Source organism: Hakea prostrata, chromosome 2, assembly GCF_041222555.1.
Source record: "Hakea prostrata isolate BN-2017 chromosome 2, UWA_Hpros_2, whole genome shotgun sequence".
NCBI classification, from domain to species: domain Eukaryota; kingdom Viridiplantae; phylum Streptophyta; class Magnoliopsida; order Proteales; family Proteaceae; genus Hakea; species Hakea prostrata.
Window position 1 is genome coordinate 30,579,023 of NC_142601.1, and position 7,334 is coordinate 30,586,356.

General features: G+C 40.0%; 1 non-coding gene across 1 annotated transcript; it reads left to right on the plus strand.

Moving 5' to 3' along the window:
• The first annotated feature begins 3,096 nt into the window (after nucleotides 1-3,096).
• LOC149024212 (small nucleolar RNA R71) lies at nucleotides 3,097-3,203 on the plus strand. The gene has a single exon (XR_016171870.1). It is a non-coding gene; the product is annotated as a small nucleolar RNA R71 (small nucleolar RNA).
• The last annotated feature ends 4,131 nt before the right edge of the window (nucleotides 3,204-7,334 follow it).

Genomic DNA, 7,334 nt, shown 5'->3' on the forward strand with positions numbered 1-7,334 from the left:
TCTGACCGCATCCTGGAGCCCCATCTTCCTGATCAACCATGTACAAATGGGCTCACCTAAATCTCGACCCTGAATCGTAGGTGTATGCTCCAAGTCCACACCAAAGTACTCAAAGATACGAGTCAAGAGTCGACCGAAAGCCAAGTTCCTATCCCCAGGAAACTCGATTCGATCAATCATGACATTTTGCATGATGTATGCTAAATCGATTTGTATATCATCTAAGGAATGGAACTCATCATCAGCAGTAGTTGCAGCAGATGCATCTTCATCCATTGAAGCACTAGAACTAGGGTCTATTCTGGCTCTTCTTCGAGGGGCCATTTCGAAGGGAATGCACAAGGTGGGCCCCTAACAACCAAAAACACTAACAAACTAAACAAAAACAAAAACAGTAGAAGATAAAAATAAAAAATTAAAAAAAAAAAAAAAAAAAAAAAAAAACAAAACTAATCAACAGATGCTAAAACAGACCATATCAAACAAAAACAGAAACACTATACAAGTAGAAAACAAAAAAAAAGCAAACAAATAACAAACAATTAACTACAACTAATCAGACAAATAGCAAGAACAAACAAATAACAAAAACAGAGGAGATGAGCATAGGGTAATGATGACCCAGAAATTCTGTGTTGGTGTGTGCGAGTGATGGTATCTCCAAAACAGCACCTAAAACAAATGAAAAACTTTGCATATACCCTAACGAAAACAGACACCAAGACAGTTTAAGAGCAAACACATAAACCATAAACCAAAAGTGAACATTCGACAATAACAGCAGCCACTCAGAAATTTCACAAATATGGAATGAAAGAAAAGAAATGGGGAGAACACTTAGCGGATGTGGTGTAGGGAAGATGGAAGGTCGAAATACCACAAAAACATGCCCGAAACCCAGTACAGCACCGGTAGTCCTCTGAGAAGTGATTTGATGATGGAATGGGGGAAAAAGTTAGGGTTTTTGTGAAAGATGGGCTATCGGTGAAGAAGAAGGTTGCTTTGGTGGGTGAATGTAGGTAAATGGAGGTGTGAAAGTCTTTGAGAAGCAGAAAATGGAAGAGGAGAGGAGAGTGAGTTGCAGTGGAGAAGAGAAGATGGTGCCGTGAAGGTCGAAGAAGGGAGCTGAGTGTTTTTGGATTTTGGTTTGAAACAAGAAGGTTAATGGGTTGGGGTGGGTATTGGTTCAGAATCGGTTCGAATCAGTATTGGTTCAGAATGGTTTAATAGAAGTTTTGAAGTGTAATTGTGATGGGTTGGTTGGGTTTAAGGTTAAACCGGGTCAAGTGAGTGGTTTTATCGTTGTTGTGGTGTTGCGGCAGCTTTGCTATAACAACGGACACAGAATGTAATTTTCAACAGAGAATGTAATGTGTCAACAGAACATGTAAGACCCGTAGCTGAGGATCAAAACATTTTAGTAGCATTGTGGCCACATCGCTACAACAAAGAGAGTGAAATTTGCTGGATATTGAAACATGCTCTGTTCAGCAGGTTGATTTAATGATAAGTTTGGCAAACCACCCAAGCACTCTCTGTTTGTTCCCCACACTCCCTGCACATCAAAGACACCTGTCAGTAAATTATCTGTCAGTGTTTTTTTTTTTTTTTTTTTTTTTTTCATCACACATTATGAACTACCCATGACTTTATTAAACACCTAATGAACTACTAGCACACAATTAAACTAAAAATAAAGAAATCTGAGTGACCTCCCTTCTTTTTAAGCATCTTGAAGGATGATTGAAGATTTGTCCTGCTCCAATGGTGCACCCCAATAATGCTTGATCCACTGCATGCTCTAGTTCCCAAGGCCATTTAATGATGTCTTCTTGCGCACCTTCCATAATTGGACTCAAACTCCTTTGCTGCTTCACATACCTGTTGCAACATTTCTCCAACCAAATTTTAAGCTTTAATACTGAAGAATTGATCTCTTGGATCTCTATTATATTCCATCCCAGTGCTCTTCTACACTTCTTCAGCACTTCAAGTAGCATATCTTCCTGCTCCTTGGTTAGCAGTGCTGAAACAAAAATAGGGAGTGTCTTGGCTTCAACCAAATGGGCATACTGAGAGTGTTTTGAAAGAGGTGTGAACTCTAACATAGGTGGCTCTTCAATTGATGGTTTAGGGGCTTTAGTTTCAAGCTCAGATAATACAAGAGACTCAAATCTACTCCCACTCAATGCCTTAGCTGGTCTTGCCTCTAACCAATCCATATATCTACTTCCTTCATCATCCACTTGTTCAATTTCTATTGCCAATGAAAGCTCTATTGGGTTTTTAATACACTCTTTCTTCAACTCTTCGGAAACCAGCTCTTCAATGACATCCACAACAAAGCACTCTTCTATTGCATCTGGAGATCTAGGATTTTCTGTATCACTTGGCAATGATCCTTGAGATCGATTACTTAAAGCACTAGCCAGCTGTCCAACTTGATTCTCCAAATTCCTCAATGAAGATGCTTGACTCTGAATCATTGCATCATTCTTTGCCATATACTCCTTCAATAAAAGCTCTATTGATGAAGAGGGTTCCATAGGCTGAATTTTCACTTGCTGTTGAGCACTTGGAAGCTGATAAGGTTGAGGTGGGATGGAAGATGGTGGTCCTACATGCTGTCCTTGAGCATTCCAAGAGTAGTTAGGGTGCTGCCTCCAACCAGGATGATAGGTGTTGGAATATGGGTTGTTGGCATTGCTGAAATTACCAACATAGTAAGCAAATTCTGGGTTAGATGGACATCTATCAAAGACATGCTCCCCACCACAACATGTACACGAGACTGCTGTATTTTGTTGAGTTTGTACAGATGCAGCCAGGTTTACGGATGTTAACTCCCTAGTTAGGGATGACACTTGTGCAGTTAAAGCTGTCACTGCATCTAACTCATAAATCCCTGCCACTCTCTTATTTGCAGCACCTCTCTCAGCTGGCCATTGGTAGTTGTTGTTGGCCATTCTCTCCAAGATCTCATAAGCTTCATTGTAAGACTTTGCCAATATAGCTTCATTTGCTTATGCATCCACTATGGATCGAGTTTGTCCACTTAAACCATAGTAGAAAGTCTCCATTTGAATCCAATGAGGAATACCATGGTGAGGACATTTACGCAAGAGCTCCTTAAATCTTTCCCATGCCTCATACAAAGATTCACCATCCAACTGTTGAAAACTAGTGATGTCATTTCTGAACTTGGCATTCTTTGTTGCAGGGAAGTACTTCATCAAGAACTTCTCTTCTAAATCATTCCATGTGGCTACTGATTGTGGAGGTAAGAAGTTCAACCATGCTCTTGCCCTATCCCGCAATGAATAAGGGAATAGCTTCAATCTCAAAGCTTCTTCAGTTGCTCCAGGTATCTTGAAAGAATCACTTACTTCCATGAAGAGTCTAAGATGGAGATGAGGATCTTCTGTTGGCATCCCACTGAACTGTCCTATAGTCTTAAGCATTTGGAACATCACAGGCTTAAGTTCAAAATGTAATGCTTGAATTTCTGGCCTTACTATATTTGGATTCAGCTCATGCAACCTTGGGACAGCATATCCTCTAATGGCCCTATCTCTATCATCACCCTCAGCTGCCATATTATTCTCATTATTATTCAACCCATATCTCATTGCTTCAGGCATTGTTTGACCTGCTGCTAAACCTCGCTACTTCCTTCTTCTAGCTCGAAATGTCCTTTCGATTTCAAAGTCAAAGGGTATCAACTCTTGATCAAGCAGCGGACTCATACAAGGGTAAAAGCACCTGAGAATAAAAGGAAACTAATATCAAAGTAAAGAGATTTCAGTAGATAACTAAAACTTACTTCTACACTAATTATTAAAGACAAAATTCCCCGGCAACGGCACCAAAAACTTGTTGCTTGTATCTCAAGATATTACGCAAGTATACGTATCGCAATCAAGTAATAAATGATAAGTAAAGTATCGATCCCACGGAGAATTATATCCTTAACTTTCAATGTAAAAGTAAAATTGATTTAAATGAAATTAACAAGGTTGATTGGTGATTGACTAACTAAATAACCAAATGACAGGTAAAGAAAACTAAGGAACTAAAATGTAGATTAAGCAATGGAAGAAACTTAATGAGTGACAAGTGTGTTAGGAATCAAGTTTCCCTTCCCCTGAATTTTATAACACAAATACTAAAGCAATACTACAACCCCAAGATAAATCAAGAACTTGGAATGAATGGCAATATGGTATTTTCCAATACACATAAGCTAGCATCCTAAATCAACATCTACATATTCCTATGAAGAATTGAATTAAGAATGCAATTTAAACCGAATCCAATCAATGGTAATGTGAGGTAATTGGGTATTCCTACCCAACCTACTAATTAACACAACCTAGTTAAAGATTATGTTAACTCACACAATTCAACAAACACCTAGACTTCATTAATTTTTCAATTAATGAAATCATAACATTCATTCAAGAACTGAAATTAGTCAATATAACATGCTGAATTCATTAACAATAAAGTGGATTGCAATAAAACTAAAGAACACATGATTAGTTACATATCAAAATTCAGGTTTAGGTACTACTATCATCCCAACATAGCTAAGATTTAGCCCATAACAGAATTCAAATGCATAAAACCAAGTATAGTTGACATGAGACTAGAAAGTAAGAAGATAGAGTTATAAAAACAAGAAGAAACTAAGGCTTCAATGCTTCCACATGAGCTCCAGCTTTCTTCTCTAGCAAATCAGCAACTCCAGCAGCTCCTTGCTTCCAATAGAGCTCCAGCTTTGGTTCTATCCTCCCTCCTCTCAGCCGAGTCTCTATTCCCCACCTTAGCCGAATGTCTCTCCTCCTTTCTCTTTTCCTCTCTTCTCTTTCTTCCATAAATGTCTTCAATCATTAGGTTAGATTCTGGCCATAGGATTAGAACTTTCCTCCTGAGATCAAGGGCTGAAGACCATCATATATTTACAAGAATTTCGTCCACTTAAGTTAGCCCTTTTTGGTCAATTCCATTTGAATTGGATCTGAGAATATTCTGCTCCGTTGTTGTAGCAATGCAACAACTCTACAACAAAGTTAGAGGACATGTTCTTCTATTATGAATCTTCACCTACATGTTCAAGAGAAAGAGAAACAATCAAATTCATCCATAAAAAGAAGGGAAATTTATGCAATGGTGACAAAAATGAACTAAACAAAATGCAACATGTTAAGACTAAATAAGACAACACCTAATGACTACTATCACTAAAACAAAGACAAAATACTCCTAAATCAAGCCATCTCAAGTATAAAAGTTATAAATCTTAACTCTATTTCATAGAGTTATCAATGACCTCTTCGATCAGTTGAACGGTGTAGCCATGTTCTCGAAGATTGACTTGAGATCTAGATATCACCAACTTAAGGTGAAGTCTAGTGACATTTTCAAGATAGCCTTCAGAACAAGATATGGTCACTATGAGTTTAGAATTATGCCCTTTGGGTTGACTAATGCCCCTGCTGTCTTCATGGATCTTATAAACCGATTTTTTCATGATGTACTGGATAAGTTTGTGATCGTCTTCATCGATGACATCTTGATTTACTCAAAGAATGAAGAAGAGCATGTGAAACATCTTAGTTTCACCTTGCAAAGACAAAGAGAAAATAAGCTTTATGCCAAGTTTAGCAAGTGTGACTTTTGGCTCTCAAGGGTAGTATTTCTCGGCCATGTGGTTTCAGCTGAAGGTATTCGTGTTGATCCTAAGAAGGTGAAAGCAGTTGCCGACTGGGATAGACCGAAGACCGTGACAAAAATAAGAAGTTTTCTAGGATTGGCGGGATACTACAGGAGATTTGTTGAGAACTTTTCAAGGTTGGCTGCTCCTATGACTAAGCTAACTAGGAAAGATGAGAAGTTTTTCTGGACCGACACTTGTGAAAAGAACTTTCAAGATTTAAAGAATAGATTGACAAGTGACCCGGTGTTAACTATACCTAATGACTCCGGTGGTTTGACAGTCTATATCGATGCCTCGAAGATTGGACCATCCTTAACTGCTCTTTGGCGTGACTTCGAAGAAGTTAGCCAACAGAAAAGAGTAGAAGAAAGTGCTAAGGCTCCTTCTGCGCTTCCTGAGTCTGAACCATCTAGAACTCCAAAGGCGATTGTCGAATCCTCTAGGCAGTCCAAACCACCTACCAAGTCCACTGATGGACCTGGTTCTTTTCCCTCCTCTTTTACCGAGGAGAACCTTCCTTTGGCCATCGAACGCTTCGACTTTCCTTCTGAGTACCATCTTAGAGCCCCCACTCCTAATGAGAGGGTTAATTCGATTCTCCCTAGCGAATTTTCCCTGTATATAGATACTTTGGAAAGCGGAGTTCGCTTTCCTTTCTTCAATACTTTGTTTCAGATCTGAACTTCCCGACCACCTGGAAACTATACACTTCATATTCTGAGGGCAACTGGGTCCCTCAACTATCGAAGGAAGACAGAGTAGCTGTCAGGAAGATCAAGTCAATTCCATGGTATCAAGAGATACATGGATATGAGATGGAATACACCTCCATTCTTCAATACTGGGGGCTGGCTCAATGTGAGCTTCCTAACTGCCACGTTTTGCTTTCTTAAATGTACTGCAAACTTACTCAACTTTTTGACCTTTTGTCCTTCTTTACAGAGCCTCCAAGAATTAATCCAGACAACCTTCAGGTGAAGGCTGCCAAGGCCGTTGTAACTGCAGAACAACGGTCTCCCCGAGCATTGACTGCAGAACAGGTGGCCTCTATGCCTCCTCCAGACCCTTCTTATAAGGGTATAAGAAACTTGAAGCCAGTGGTTGAGGCTTCAGGGAGAGGGAAAAGACCGATGGTGGAAGAGGTCAAAGTCCCCTCTCCCGTCCAAACCAAAAGGAAGCATGACTCGGTTGATGCTTCTGCCCCAAAGAAATCCAAAAAGAATAAAGATTCTGAGGAGGTCTTCGTCCCTCAATGGTCATTGGTGGTGACAGACCGAGTCACACAGGACCATGAGAAGGCCGCTGAGTGGAACTCTCTCGGCCTTATGCCTGCCGATTGACAGGCCTTTGAAACCCTGCCAGATGACTCTCTCGTTCGTCTCTCCACAAGGTATTGTTTCTCTTGGTTTTTTGCTACTTGCTTTGAAATTTCTCCTGGGATTTTTGATAATTCGCCGGCTTTCCTAGGAATGTCGTGCTAAGCTTCTACCAACACATGGAGGCCTTGAGCCGAGTTGGTCATAGCGGCTCCTTGCTGCAAACTCGTGAAGAGAATTCGGCGAAGGTCAATTCTGAGGTGGACCAGCTGAAGAAAGCAGCCAAAGAGTCAAAAGAG